Genomic DNA, 15,898 nt, shown 5'->3' on the forward strand with positions numbered 1-15,898 from the left:
TGCTACATTTATATTCCCTTGTAACCCAATGCAAGGCTATGATCAAGTGGATACACATATGTTCAAAGTCTAATAAAAAGTACATCCATCACTCATGGCCAAGGAATAACTGCAGGACTGAAACAAAAGGGAAGTTTAATACAAGACAGAATCCTTAAACAGATCAGAACAGCAGAAGATGAGAACAACCTGCAAGGCTTCATGCACTAGGCAATACTGCAATTCTTTCTACCAACAAAAAGTTGCATGCCTGCCCACTATGTTCAGCAAGCTCAGGAAAAGAAAATATGGCAGATGGGTGGATTTTCTGCAAATATGTATTTAAAAATATTTCAGAGGCTTTGTCTGACAAATACTGACTTCATTGAAGTAAATGGAAAAAAAAAATTTTGTTCAATATCGACAATAATTTTACTCTGTGGAAATACCAGCACGAAATCCTTGAGGTTTAAAATATTTAGTCTTGTAGATCAGGCAATGATCTGTCTTCAGGTAGACTTGCTGATATTTCACACATTTCAGGCAGCACAAAAATGTGCTTCCATTGAAAATACTTGATCAGTTTGAAGTAGTCAGCAAATGCCTACAGATAAGTTACTTTGACAGCTGACTGATGGAAAAAAAAAAAAAAAAAGAATAAAAATTATTCAAAGAAAAATGTTTACCACAAAGTAATTAATTTAAAACAGCAGATTAACATTTATGTTCTTAGAATATCTTGCAATTCTAGAATAATTCTAGAAATTATTTTTCATTTGCGCTTAATACCATGCTGCTTCTTCATTCTTTTTTATATTTAAAATTGTATTATAATTTTAATTAATTATTTTCCACTTATCTATAAAGAGGAAAAACATGGACAAGGGAAGAAAAAACTCCAAAGATGAATGTTTTCTGCCTAGTGTGAAACAACAAATAAATCTAGCCTAGTAAATCCTAATCTATGTTAGAGAAGCCCTTGGCTTTACAAGATGACCAGCATTTCAAGAGGTTCCATAAAACATGGCTAAAAAGGTATCTCCCAAAAGTCCCTGGACAAATTCTCTCTTTTAAAAAACATCCAGTGCAATGAAATCCTCCAAGCCAGAGATAACCAAATTTTCTGCTTTCTCATTTTTCTTGCTTATGCAAGTTAGTGAAGCTGCCTGGCAGGCTCACTTAGGACATCTGAGAATGGTTCAGTCTCCCATTAAACATCTTTCTAAGAAGTTTGAGCCCACAATGACTTAGTATCAACACACCACAGATAATTATCTACTAACATTCTCTCTTTCCATGACCTTAGGTATAGAGATCTAGTAAGAACTTAATGGAAGACCACTGTGGGTAAAATTTTGAAGTAAGTGAAGAAGGAGAAAGAGCTGTAACACATTTTTTTTTCTGGGAGAAAATGTAAAGAAATGAGGAGTATTTTGTGGCCTAAGTGCCATGCAATTCTAATGCAATAAATATATAAATGTAATAGGACTCCCCATACTCCATTGATTTATACTTCTGGCTTGAACCAAATTAAGACTTAGTTAAGGTTCACTTCAGAGATACCAGACCAGCTAAAGAAACCAGAGATATCAGATCATCTGAAGTCATGAGGTTCAGTTTCAGCAATGCTGACACATAACTGTTTTTCTGAGGCTAATGGTAATTTTCCCACAACATTTGCATTTACTTGTTGGCTTCATAATACAAATGTCTTGTTTGGTAGTTTCCTGGCTGGAAGGACATATTTACTGCCAGTTGGCGGTACCAGGCAAATCATTTCAGCAAAGAAAGGCTGATCCTAATCTCTTCTCATGCAAGGCTAATACAGTATCAGTGAAGAATTCAGTATCTGTATTCCTTTGTGTGCCCAGCTCCCAACTGAACTTTGGACTTGTGAAATTGGTTGTTACATAGGACTTCCTCATCCTGAAATAAAGTCATGTTCAGTGATCCTTAAAGCATCTGTGAAATTTCACAGCCCCTGAAAGGTTCACCAGCTCTGAGCTGCGACATTCTGGCTACTGGCACCAGGGACCATTCCTTATGTGAGGGCTTGACAGTTGAGGGGAGGGGGGAAAATGTGTCTAGCTGTACTGTGGATCTTATTACATCTTCTTATAGATCCAAGGATCTTATCACCTTTAGTTCCAGAGTGCATTTAACCTATGCATTCAATCCTCATAGTGATCCCCCCCAGCCTGCAGTAGCACCTTTTTCCATGCATATTGAAAATCTCAGCAGATACATGCAGAAATGGGAGCATTAAGCAGCATCTTGCAGCATTTGCTAATCTTTCTTCCACCTTTTTTTTCTGAACACTTCTGCAGAAGCCTCCACTTACGAGATGGAGGGCTCTGTAAACACTCATTTATTCAGCATTACTTAAAGTTTACTAATTTCCCACTTTGGCACACTGTCTTAAGTACACTTAAAGGCTAATCCCCCAAACTCCCTACTGGCAGCACAAAGAGTGCAGGTGTCTGCCCTACCTCTGGAATTCCTGATACCGGACATCTAATTTTTGTGTTCTTCAATAGTCCTTGGGAGTCCTAAGAGTGATGCCTCTACTGAAATATTTTGGTTGTTCAGTTTCACATTGAAGAACAGGTGCTTTGGAAAACCATGACTTGCACTGCCACAGTACTGTGCAGTTCAGTCTACAGATCACTTTGTTTTGTTTGGAAGCCACCTAGGCAGGTTACCACAAAGCAGTTTACCTTAGCTATTAGTCTCCTGCTTCTCTGCAAGATTTATTAAATTCAGACTTTCAGGGTAATCTATCTTCACATACTGCACAAGGACCATGTAAAATTCCTAGCCTTTGTAATTTTAGGCAGAGGAAAACTTTATCACTGTTAAGTAAAAGGTTTAAGGCAAGTAACCCAACAAAAAGTTCGCGGCTTCATGTTCACAAACTAGCACTCTAAGCATTGTTATTTTAGAATTCCTTTGACCTTCTTAACAAGCCAGTCTTCTGCATAGTGAAAATAAGAGGGAGGAAAGTAGGCAAAGATTACTTTTACCCACCACATAACTAAGCGGTGCCACAGAGGCCAGATACATTTAGATTCTTCTTAAGTTCTCCTTAAGTTACTCAGAAATTGTGCTGAAATTTCCAGAATAAAAGCAAAACATTCCTTTCATTAACTTACGCATGAATCAAGGTTTTATTGCAAGTCATACACATATGCAAGGTTGGGCTAACAGGTATATTTTAAGTAAAGGGTAAGCTGATATGAGAAGGTGACTGAGACAGAGGAGCAATGTCACAGCAGTTCTGGATTCTTGATTTTTTTAGTGTAGCAAAATAACATAATCCTATGAGCAGAAACAGAGAAAGAAAAAATGGCTAAATACTTAGCCTTCATCTCCCCACACCTCGACTATGCCCTGCAGAGCTGCCCCATAAACATGAGCAAGCAAGACCTACAAATGTGAAACTCTTCTTCTTGCAGACACCAATGATTGCTGTCCTCAGCAGAGATTCAGCCAGCGTTTGTCTTTCTCCCTTCTCTCCTGCACATTCCTCCTGCAGACCTCTAACAACTCTGCATCAGGGCAATAGTTGTATGCCACAAGATGATCTGGAGAGAGACTGCTGTCTCAACATAGCATGGAGATGACTCAACAGTGACAAAGTAAATCATCCTTCAAAGGTAAGTCAATAGTGTATAAGTAATTTTATCTGTCAAGAGTTAACATGCAAATGAATACTTGAAAAGGTTACCCAACATAAAATCTACTAGTGGTTAGACATGAGTTCCCTCACATATGCTAACCAAGGAAGTCTATGAAGGAATAAATCCCACTTGACTTCTCATGAGAAGCCTAAAAAACAGTAAGCTGTATGTATACATTCCTAGAAAAATATTATACCATAAGAGACGGTTAGTTTACAGTCAGATATTTTACTTAAAGATGCATCTTGTAAGTATTTCTTACGAATCATATTAAATTGCCATGTAAAAATACTTTAAAAAACAGTGAATGTGTGAGGAGAATAGTTTGCAATGAATTTTAAAAAAATCCTAAAGCTGCTCTAAAAAGCCCAAAACACTTGTTAAACCCACACACACAGTGAAGCCATAAACAGTCTGGAATTTAACTTCAGACCACTGAAAAGTTCAACTCACTTTTCATTTCTGTCACTATTTGCATATTTTTTTTTTTAGTTACGTAAAAGCATTAATCTGTTTGGATTTTCTTCTTGAATGTACTTTTCCAGTTATTATATAAATTTCTAGCATTGCATGATATCTTTCCTATAAACTCTCTGAAAACATAGCTTATGATGTTTAAAACATTCTATTTAATTAAAAGAAATTAACAGTCCTCTTAAAATGTGCAAGCGTGGTTGTATATTCTGAAATCCAGGCTGTAAGTATACATCCCTTAAATTTTCCTAACTTCTTGAATAAATAGATCCTTTGAGGTTTCCCAGATAAGATATATTTTAGATTACTATGGCTACCCAAAGAATGCTTTTGCCACTCTGTGCAAGTAGAGTTAAAAGTGTATTTATCTTGCTATAAATAAGGTGACTCTTAAAGAATGAAGTTCAGAAGTGCTAATGTCAACCCTTTAGTGGACATATCTTTGATAGGTTAACTCCATGTCTCAAAGCACTTAAGCTAGTTTAACTCAAATTTGAAATCAATTCTGACCTTTACAATATATGCAAGTCAGGAAAAGCTAACTGAATAATTTCAGAATTAAATGTTACAAGTTTTATCATAAAGCCTAAGTAGGTACAGAGCCGTTTTGAAAGTTTCCATTTAAATATTATGATGGCTCACAACTACTGTGAAAATCATAGAGAGTAAAAGGCATAACTGAAATGTCCAAGAACAATCTATGTATGAAATAGTTCAAGTCATCAGAAGCAAATCCTCTCTTCCCTGTTTTATAATACTTAGGTTTAGATATGCTGCTTTGAAGGAGAAAAGTGTGAGGGAATTTAGCAATTGTTGTCTCTTTCTTTTACTATTGTAAAAAAAAATTTAGAGGTATGGATGGCCTCGTGCAAACCACAGAAAAAAACTTTGGATGTCCCAGGTTAGAAACATTAAACAGTGAAGGTAGCAATACACACTGGGGTGAAATTCTTACTGTATAGAAAGCATGGTTAAAAGTGTTAGGGTTTTTAAGTATAAAAGTATATTTGCATTGTCTTGAAGTAATACATTGTTCTCCTTCTCTGTGCCTAGCCAAAGTGATGTCACGTGGACATAGCTGTAGGCAGAAGAACAAAACATGGATACTCTCTGGACCATTAATACTTTGTGATGCTTTGGCAGGGAGAGTTCATTGAGTTAATTTTCCTGACAGTAGGTGGTATACAGCTGTTTTGGATATGACAGTGTTGATAACACAGAGAAATTTTTGTTATTGCCAAGCAGCACTTTCACAGCATCAAGGTCTTTTCTGCTTCTGCTTCTGATCTGACCCCACTAGAAAGAAGGCTGGGGATGAACAAGAAGTGGGGGAACACAACCACGATAGCTGACCCCACCTCACACATGGGACATTCAAGATCATATGGTGACATGGTAGTAGAACTGTTTGCATTGCTGGCATTTGTCTTGCCAAGTCACCACTGCACACGGTGAAGCCCTGCTTTCCTGGGGATGGCTGAACACCTGGGAAGGAGTGGCACACGGGAAGGAGTGAACAAATTTCCTGTTTTGCTTTGCTTACGTGTTCAACTTTTGCTTTCCCTATTAAACCATCTTTATCTCAACCCTCAAGTTTTCTCACTTTTACTCTTTCAATTCTCTCTCCCGATCCCACAAGGCAGGGGAGTGCGTGAGCAGCTGTGGGGGGCTTGATAGCCAGACAAGGCTAAACCATGGCACAGACTTCAGAGATTCAGATTCTGTCACCTAAAAAACACTGGTCATGAATCATGAATTGAAATCAAAAGGCCATCACAGAAGCTTTAGGAAAGGTTTACAGTTAGTATGAAGTCAGGACTTAAAAAACACACTGAAGCATGACCTGCACCCAAAGAATTCTATCAGCACTACTGTATGACTAACTGCTATATATGTTATTGTACATCTAAAAGTTCAAAGTGTATCTGTTGCTCAAATTAAGGAATCAGCCTTAATCACAGTAAAGTAAGACAGTGTTCAAATGTTTTAAAGGAAAAATAAATATATTGGTGAAAAAATCCAATTTGGAGCACTTCATAACCAAAAAGTCTTAAACTGCAGTTCACTTTTATAATAGAAAATATGCCTCCCTTTAATGAATACAAGCCTAATCATGCAGATTCTAATTTAACAATAAAAAACAACTAATTTGGGGTGGTTTTATAAACAATGACAATAAATCTAAACCCATGATAAACATAATGAGTTTCAATGTTCTTAAAAAAACACATCTAAATTTCAGTGTGGAAGAAGAAAACCAAAACAAGTATAGCATTGGCATCGCAAACTCTCTATTTTACACATTCAGATAAAGTAACAGCTTAAGTCAATCCTGTTTGACTGCTATCCAGTTATTTATATGAGTAAATGAAGCTGGCGTCGGAGTGGGGAGATGAACTGGCAACGTGCCGTAGAGCCTTGAGTTACAATTTGTGCATAATGGGGCACACTGCAAGCACTCTGATTGTAGTCTATCTATCTGTGTGGACAAAGCTAAGCGGAAGAGCCAAAACAGGCAATACTCTGGCTTACCTAATAACAAAGACAGGGACTTCTTCAATCCGCAGGTGAACTTGCTGAGGACAGATCTGTAGAACAACTCTCCCCAACTGTGGCCTGAAGCCCCAGAGTTATGTACACAGCAGTCTCCTCTGAGACAGGAAACCCCTGGTATGGGCTTCGTACCCATGCATTTGCAGTTCTGCTGCCTGAAAGGACCACCTAAAACCAGAATAAAAATTCCCACGGTTCCTGGAAGTCTCAAAGACTCCACAACACGCTGGGTTGTACTACCGTTGTGGTTCTAATGGAAAGGCATGGCCCTAAATGAAATGATAACTCAGCTGGCATGGAAAGGTCATCTCCACTGATTCCACAGACCTTTGAAGACCATTTGGGGGAGAGAGGAATATAGGAGAAATGAGATTATTCCTCCACCTCTTGAACAAATTACATCAGATTGTAATATCTGAAGCAGGTTAGGAGCTCACATTCAAATCTTAGATCACCAGGAAAAAGAATTAATATTTTGGGGTGACTTCATGGGTACAATATAAATCCATAAATTTCACACAGAGTGATCCTTGCTTTTTGGGGTTGTTTCTAAGAAATTTCATAGTTGAGAGGAGTGTGGAAATAACTAATTTCCCTAATCACCTATTTATCAAATAAATGTATTACCATACCCAGCATGAACAGCTAACCCTAGTAGCTTCTATAAGCAATAGTGACTTCATCCTGCAGATCCTACTAATTACCAACACATGGTGGAAATAATCCACTGGCCTTTTGTGATGCTCAGAAGCACACAGTGAGCATCTGCCCACTTTAGCAAGAGATCTGCCATTTTGGAGGTGATGAAGACACTTACAATAGTAACTTATGTATCACTATGTGATTATATATTCCCCTCTACTCCTACTATTTTCAAAAAGATTTCCTGCATGCATTTCATAGCAAAATTACTCCATTCTATTTTACTGATTTGCAAGCAGCATTTGTAACCGCGTAAAAATGACAAGCTCTTAACCCAAACTTAGGAATGGAAAGTCCCTGTGGCCTTTTCTTTCTCCAAAATTCACTCTCTAGTTGAAACATTGGCCAAGGCACAAACAAACAAATGTTAGTAAATATGAGACTGGACAGCTATTGCTTCTCAAGAGCAAAGTCTGCCAATGCCAGATATGGATCCAGAGATATTGCTGGTTTTACGTCTTCCAGAGCAGCTTTTCCAAGGAGCTACACCCTTGTCTAGCTTGCCCAAATTCTGAAAATTGCTGTTTATGACTGTGGCTTTAATAGCTGACCTAACCAGAATTGCCAAGAATCAAACCACAGTCTTTGAAAAGCAACGGGATCCATAAGATACAGTCTCCTTATTTTGAGAGACTATGCTATGAGATTCCCAATCCTAAGCCACATGAGACGGCTGTGCCAGGATAACAGTTCAGATTCTGCAAATCACATCCATATTGTTACTTTTTTTTAGCGTCTGGTGTACTTTTAAATGGACACCAAATCTGTTTGTCAGAGAGAGTCTGAGCTGCTAAATAAAGAGTGATAAATTTCCTAATACTACTGGGCAGAGTGTCCCTGCAAGTACAACGTGTGTTTATCAGTTTCCCACTGAGCTAGCGTTGACTTTCAAATTTCCTTTAATCTTATTATAGTAAACATAGTACAGCTCTCTGGCAAACGAGAGGAACATTCTTCCTGTAATATCATATGCTTCTTTTAAAGAAATCTTAGAGATGTCCAGAAAATAATTAGGCTCAACTTGGAATAACACAATAAACTTGTTTCCAAAGAAACAAGTTTCACAAAATATTATATTTTTGGACTGAAAAAAAACATGGCTATTTTTATAAAGAGAAGACTGGCAAATTCTGATAGGTACTCAAAACAGTGTTTGCATGTATCATATTTTTAAAGTCAGTTATTGAAACACCAATAGAAAAATATTTTTTTAGTTGGAAGCAGTCTACCTGAACTGAAGGAAAAAGCGACAAGAATTTTGGATTTAGAATTCAGAAAATAGGAGACTTTACTTCGTGAAGGAGCTTTTGCAATACTCCTTCAAGAAGAAAGAACATCAAGCGCAGACAACTTCATAAAAAATAGATAAAACAAAATGGGATCTATTATGGTACAGTTTGTATTTAAAGCCTCTTTTCATTTGAGAGGAATGTACAGTAGACAAAGGTGGGATTTGTCTTAAAGTTTTAAAAAACCCCAAAAATCTAAGATGAGTTGTTGAATAATTTTATGTAAGTGACTGAAGGGACTTTGGGAACCTGAAAGCAAGACAGTCTCAGGTGACACATACTAGCTCAATTTCTAGTTGTGTACATTTGTCTTGTTTGCTTCAGGGTTTCTATGGGAAAAGGGTCATTACATACATCGAAAACGGAATGCAATGGTGCTATTTTCACATATCTTCTGTGATTTTTGAACAAAACAATAAATATTCCTAATAATCAGTTTCCGTGACATTTAAATCTCCAGTTTCAGCTACCATTAAGAAGCCACACGTTCTGAGCTATGACTTTACCAAAGGTTCAGTTTCAGTAAGGAATGGAAGTATTAAAGAGACAGATGAACAATATTCTCCTGCCTAAACAGAATCAAAGATTCTCAAAATTTTTTTTCAGTTTGTAAGTAGTCACTCTTCAGACTATCTTGGCAAAAGCTGTTCTCACTGAAGAATCAGGCAAAGTTTCCATGGACATCATTAAGGAAGAATATAGACCAAAGTCAACAAACATGCTTAGTATAAATCCACTGCATGTAGTAATCTGAAAGGTGTCAGCCAGAGAACAATTTAAATCAAAATACAAGCGATAGCCATCTCTCTCTTTATTAGCAGACTTTACTGGATGCATCCATTAAGTCATGCAACATGTTCACATATTCCCATCTTCTTTGCCTGTCAGCCTCCTCTTGTTCCTCACAATGGACAATGAGCTCCAAATTATGTTGACAGAACAAGAACGGACAAACGATAGATGGATCATAACAAAGAACATGCCTAGAGCAAGGACGCCTGATATCTGAGAGCTTCCTTTTAGATGTTTTCCTTTTGGATAGAAGCTCTGACCCACTCTTTACACCCCTATCCCAAGCTCTCCCACATATTTTTAAATGACAACTTTCCAGATACTATCTCAATGGAGACTGGCCAGATTTATGGGCAGGATCTCACTTAACTCTAAGCCAAGCTAGTGTTTTGGCCTCACTGGAAATGAGATTAGGTCTGAGATTTGCACCAGGGAAAAAAAAACCTGCCGTTCCATGCCAGAAATGGTCATGGAGAATTTTTACAATGCTATTTGTTTTTTTGTTAGAACTACTGTATAATATCAGTCTATTTGAGCATTATCATAACAGCACTTAAGTAGGGAAATAGGATAGATGAGACATGGCTGGAATCCACAACAAAACTGCACGTAAACGGAGACGGGCAACTAATTCACATCTAGACCAACTCAACACAGTTTTGCAACTCCAGAAAGTGTTTGTACAACACAAGGTCAACAAGGCGTTCTGCATGAGCTGTACAAGTGTTGTTTCCAAGTTTTAAGAGATGTTAAAAACTCAGGAAATTTTCAAGATTTATTGCGTTAAATCCACAGTCTGATGTTGTATTTGCGCACTGCCCATCACACTCAATAAAAACTAGTTCCAAAATGAAATTTGGAGGGTAAATAATATATTTTCCTTTCGCGGTGTACTTTACTTCTCCCACTTCCTTAACACAAAATAGACAGAAACAAAATCTTTATGAGTCTTTCTCTAATATATCACAGTTTTCATTTCCTCAAGTTTCCCTACAAATTATGGTTTCTTAAAATTATTCACTTCCTAAGCAACAATGACTCTTAAGATTGTCGGGAATGAGAGAAAAATTTACCCTTTTTCTTTCTCTAAAAATCTTGTAATAAAGACAGTAGCATGCATTTTTCTATGTACAACTCATGTTTACAGTATAACCAATTCTATATGGCAGCACGGTCTATATGAAAAACTGACTTTAGTAAATCCCCCTAACTTTTATGACTAATCTAAAATATACCATTATAACTCTTAAAGATACTATCTGGACAGCAACAAAGAACAAAAAATTCAGAATGTCATAGATAAGTATGGTTAAGCATAGAAGAAAAAAAAAGATGTTAAAAGTAGGTGCTGTAAGATGACTTTTTGAGAAAGACAGGTTACAACTGAAGTTGCCATGATTGTATCACACCAAATATTGAAAGATGGATTGCGCTCTGTTTTAATGTCCTGGAGCGAGACAGATTTTTATGGTCTGCTTCCCTTTCTGAAACAGCCTTCAAAAATCTTCTTAAAATCGATAATAAAAGGCTTAATGCATTGAGAACAAGAAATACCATGGTTTCAAGTGACATATCATCATCTACACAATTCATGTTAAAATCTACACTTCATCCTACAGAGAAGCTATGCATTGAAATAAGACTTGGAGTAGACAACTTCTAGCAACTGAAATGCAGTCATGTGAGAAGGAAACACTCTTTTGTTTTTCACTTCCTATTGTTCCACACAGCACAACATTTTCTGCAATCTAAAAGCAGTCTTGGAGCAGTCACAATGATCCAGGACAAAAAGAATATTTGTATCAACCATGCTTTACACATGCAATCCTACCATTTCCATCATGATCCAACGGAAATGTATGAAAAACTGACGAGTTGGGAAGAAATCCACTTTTTGCAGCAATGAAAACCATCTTCTGTTTCTACGTGAAAGAAGGATCTGATCCCTAATTGCTCCAATAATATATTTTTAAGTAAGAAATGCTTTCATAAAAGAGATAACTGTTTATAATTAATAATTTTTCAATTTAAAATCATTTTCCACAAAGAAGCAACCTAAAGAAAAACATGAAACTGTAAGAAGCCAGCCAAATCACCAAAAAACAGAGAATTGAATTTTTTTTTTCCCTTTATAGTGAAAACTGCAGAAAAAAAGTTTAATATGCTTTAATCAAGCTTGAAGTTTTAAGTGGATGTTTCTAAACATATCCCCTTAAACATCTCCCCCTGCCTGAGGCAACTAGAGTTCAGGATCAGAGCACGATTCTCATCATGTGCTGGAACCCAGGAACTACTCCCCACAGGTGGGATCTTCTCCCAAGCCATACTTCTGGTGCCCTGTGGGAGACGCAGTCAGCCACGATGCTGCACCAAGGGAACACAATGAAGCATTTCCAAATGAGAGTTTTAAAGGTTCGAGCCAAAATTTCTCACCACTCCCAAAGGCAAGGAGGAATATAAGCAGCCTTATGGACCTTTTTACACAGAAGGGCTATGGCCAGCGACAGGTAAACAACCATGAAGAAGCACCAGCTGTCCTTTCCTAAATGCAACTGCTGGGTCCACACCCAACAGACAAGTACAAGGCTACACTATCCAAAGTTCTCACTCAAAAACTAGTCTGCTATCACATGCCAGACTAGAAAAAGAAACCAAAACAAATTAGCCAGCTTCATTTTCAACTGAAGAGATCTCAGCAGGACAGCCCCGGTTGGCTGCAGGGCTGTGCTTTCCAGATGAGCCAGGAGTTTTTTGGTAACAGATATGTGAGTAATGGTGCAAGAAGCAGGGACTAGCCCTTGCTCCTGGGAAAGACGGCTAGTGTGGGCTTCAGACTGTGTGGTACCTCAGTAACAGCATGCTGCAAATGGACCAGGTCTACTTTAGCAGCTAGCACAGCCCAACAGGAACTGACAGGCACAGCAGACACCGTATGTGTTTTACAGGGTTTTACTTCAGGCTAGATCTGGTCCTACGGATTGCATTTCCAGCAACAACTCTAGCACATCCTTTAGTTTAGATTCATCTTAAAGGAATCCAACTGACCCACCATGAGGTATATGGAGATGGACAGTAAGTGAAACAACTGAAGGATGGGCAACATCAAAAACCACTCATGACATGAACCACAACACTATAAATGCACAACCACACCGGAGAGCATCTCTGGGCAGAGGGAAAGACTTCTTTGTGCTACTCTTTAAGATACTCTTCAGATGTCAGTAAATCTGCACAGTAGCTTGAAGCACTTGATTCTTATGCAGTTACTTGGAACTGCTCATTGAAATAATTCTAACTCTAGATCAGAAATTGGTAAATACTACTGTACCAATCCCAAATTAGATTTTATCAGTTTGTGATGATTGGGTTAGAATTATTATGTTATTTTAGCAATAGTGTTAGAATTAAACCAGTTACCAGATTTATTAAACAAAACTCAAACAGGACTATTTATTACAAAAGATGATCTGGATCTCTCAGATTTGCACTTTCATAGACAATGACAAATGGTGACTGAAACCAAGCATTTTCCAATTTATTGGTGCAGTTCAGTGGGTACTTCAGATGTTAATTTTTACTCTCACCTGATTCTATGAAAAGAAACAAAAGTCTTCAGAGTTAAATTCTTCAACTTTTCATACATTTGTTCTATTCCCTACTGAAAGTCACGCACAGTATATTTGAAAGATAAATATTTATATATATTTCAGCTAAACAAATTAGCTCAAAATCTTAGGTTGGCGGCATTTATTTTTGTGGCACTCGTGTGGAGGTCTTACTGATGCTTTTCACTGACACATCTTTCACTAACTTATCATACTGCAATGGAAGACTGAGCAAAACTTGCTGCTACTAGACACACCTCCTCCCCACACACAGGAGCTCTGCCTGAACAGCAGGCTGCAAGAGAGGTGAGAAGGCAAAATCCTACTTGCTAGGTCTCTCGCTCATCCTACAACAGAGATTGTGCAAACCCGTCCTCTCTTTTCAGCAGCACAGTGATCACAAATGTTTAGAACTCAGGACTTCACTTGGATGGCAGCAGTTCACGAGGACCACGCAACAGAAGTGAGAGAGAGAGACCACTTTCTCAGAGCCTGAACACTGTCACAGAACCCTTGTGTCCTGGCTCTCAGTGTAGGCACACAGCTGTTCCACACAGTTACTTTCTGGAAATGATTTTTTAAAATCTTAGGATATAACTCTTCCTCAATTTTTGCAAGTAATAAAGAAAGATCAGCCTAAAAAGCAGGAACCAAGTTTTGCAAGTGAAGCATCTGCATTAAAACGCATCAAGCATTATAAGCAAATGCTTCAGGCTGTGAGTGCTCCTTGAAGTTCAAGAAACAATCTAAGCCCCTAAGGAAACACAGGATCTGTATTGTATTGGCACAGGCGGGAACACAAGATTCTGAAGTGATTGCTGATTTCACCCTGGTTTAGCAAGATCTAGCCTTGAAGCAGCTTGATAACCAACTTCCTAATTGGGGCTCTGAGCTGACACTGCTTGGGCTTGCACCTGCTGCTTCACGATTGTTGAGAGAGATGTGGGATTCCTAACCTGCGGCTTTTCCCAGGGAATCTCTATCGTTGAGCTGAAGCTCACCTGACTCTACTCATTGGGATTTCATTCTGATTATCTCTCTTCTTTCAGAGGAAAAAAAATAAAAAGAAAAAAAAAAAAAAAAAGAAAAGAGGTTTAATTTGTTATGAGCTGTTAATTTTGTCCTCAAAATCCACCAAAAGTTATATAACCACTTTCACAATAGCATGCTAAAAATAAGAGCTGTTCAGCCAAATGCCACTGCAATTTTTATAAGACCTGTGCCTCCAATTCTGCAAGACCTGTAGAAGCACAAATATTTCCTTAACTTTACCAGAAAGTCAATCAGGAACTCCTTGCGAGACAGACATGGGTTTGTATAATCCTCAAGTTCAAGGGGGAAAAAAAACCCGAAAAACGTGTGTCTGTATACACACACACACACGTATATTTCCAAGTCATGACTTAAAGTAACGCTATTCGCTCTTGGAGCTGATCCCTCGTGGGGTTTCATAATCACAAACCATCATTAACCCAAAGCAAAGAGAGAAAGGTACAAAGGGGCACAGGTTTCAAGCACGAGCTATTTTTTTTTTCTCTTTTTCCTCGGGGAGGGAGCGCGGGGACGCGGCACACGGCGCTCCGAGCGCTGGGGGACCTGGGCACGCAGGTCCCTTCCCCGGGCGCCGGGGGACCTGGGCACGCAGGTACCCTCCCCGGGCGCTGGCAGCGAGGCGGGCAGGGCTCTCGCCCGTTCCGTCCCGTGCCCCCGACAGCGCTCCGCGGGCGGCCAGGGCCAGGACGTGCCGCTGCCCCGGGATGTGCGGCGGCCCCGCCGAGCTCCCCGTGCCGTGCCGTGCCGGGCTGTGCCGGGCTGTGCTGTGCCGGGACGGGGCTGCGGGCGGCCCCGCGCTGTCACCGCACCCGCGGGCCCCGCCGCCCGTCCCCGCAGAGGCGGTCAGAGGGCAGGGCAGGAGGAGAGGGAAGGGAGCTCGCCGCCGCAGGAGCAGCGGTGCCGGGTCAGGGCTCTGGGCAGCCCCATTACCTGCAGGGAGAGGAGAAGGGTCCGCAGCGCTCCGTCCGCCGGCTATAGATCCCACGGGAGGATGGAGCGGAGTGGCGGTCGCCGCCCTGTGCCGCTGCTGGGAGCGGTGGTGCGAAGCCCCGGCCGGCCGCAGACGCCCATAGGCGCTCGGGGGGGCCGGCGGTGCGCGCAGAGAGCGGGGCGGTGTGCCGGTCCCGGCGGCTGCGGGGAGCGCGGCTCTGCCCCGGCGCAGCCACTGCCCGAGGAGAGAGAGAGAGAGGATCAGGGCCCCGCTTTCGATTGGCTCCGGTGGCCAAACAGCTCACACCGGCCTGCCCGCCCGCCGCCTCCCGCCCGCCTCCCCTCCGCCGCCCCACGCGCTGCGCTCCGCTCCGCCGGGCCCGCTCCTCCCGCCCGCCCTCCCAACCTGCGGGCACGGCCAGCTCCGCTCTGCCCCGGCACTCCCGCCCGCTGCCCCCTTCGCCCCCTCTCCCCACTAAAACCTCCAATCCCCAGCCTTTTGTTTGTGCAGGGACATTCTCACCCTGGGTCTGACAAAACACCCTTCGCATCTTCCTCCGTGAGCCGAAGGACCCGCGACTTTAAGCGTTCGTGACATTTTGTGTCATGCTCAATATCCAGACACGTTTGTTCTCTGAGCATTTAAAAAAAAATATCCCTAGCTGGTAAAATTAAAAGCATGCAGTGCTTGATCACCTGAGGGCTAAATCTGAGGTAGGACAAAGCATTCTTTGCCTGAGTTGAGTTTGCTTTTCTTACGCTGTTTGGGCTCCTGGCCCCAGTTGGGTTAACTGCACGTCAGATCTTGGCATGCACAGAAAATAGAATCAGGATGCCTCCT

General features: G+C 40.4%; 1 protein-coding gene across 1 annotated transcript in view; it reads right to left on the reverse strand.

Annotated features, from left to right (window-relative positions):
• Positions 1–15,222, reverse strand: part of GREM2 (gremlin 2, DAN family BMP antagonist) — a 39,665-nt gene extending 24,443 nt beyond the window's left edge. The window contains exon 1 of the mRNA XM_083856176.1: positions 15,058–15,222. The gene's annotated coding sequence lies outside the window, so the exon portion shown is untranslated. The remainder of the gene's footprint in view (positions 1–15,057) is intronic.
• Positions 15,223–15,898: the final 676 nt, after the last annotated feature.

Source organism: Zosterops lateralis (assembly GCF_965231275.1).
Source record: "Zosterops lateralis genome assembly, chromosome: 3".
NCBI lineage: Eukaryota > Metazoa > Chordata > Aves > Passeriformes > Zosteropidae > Zosterops > Zosterops lateralis.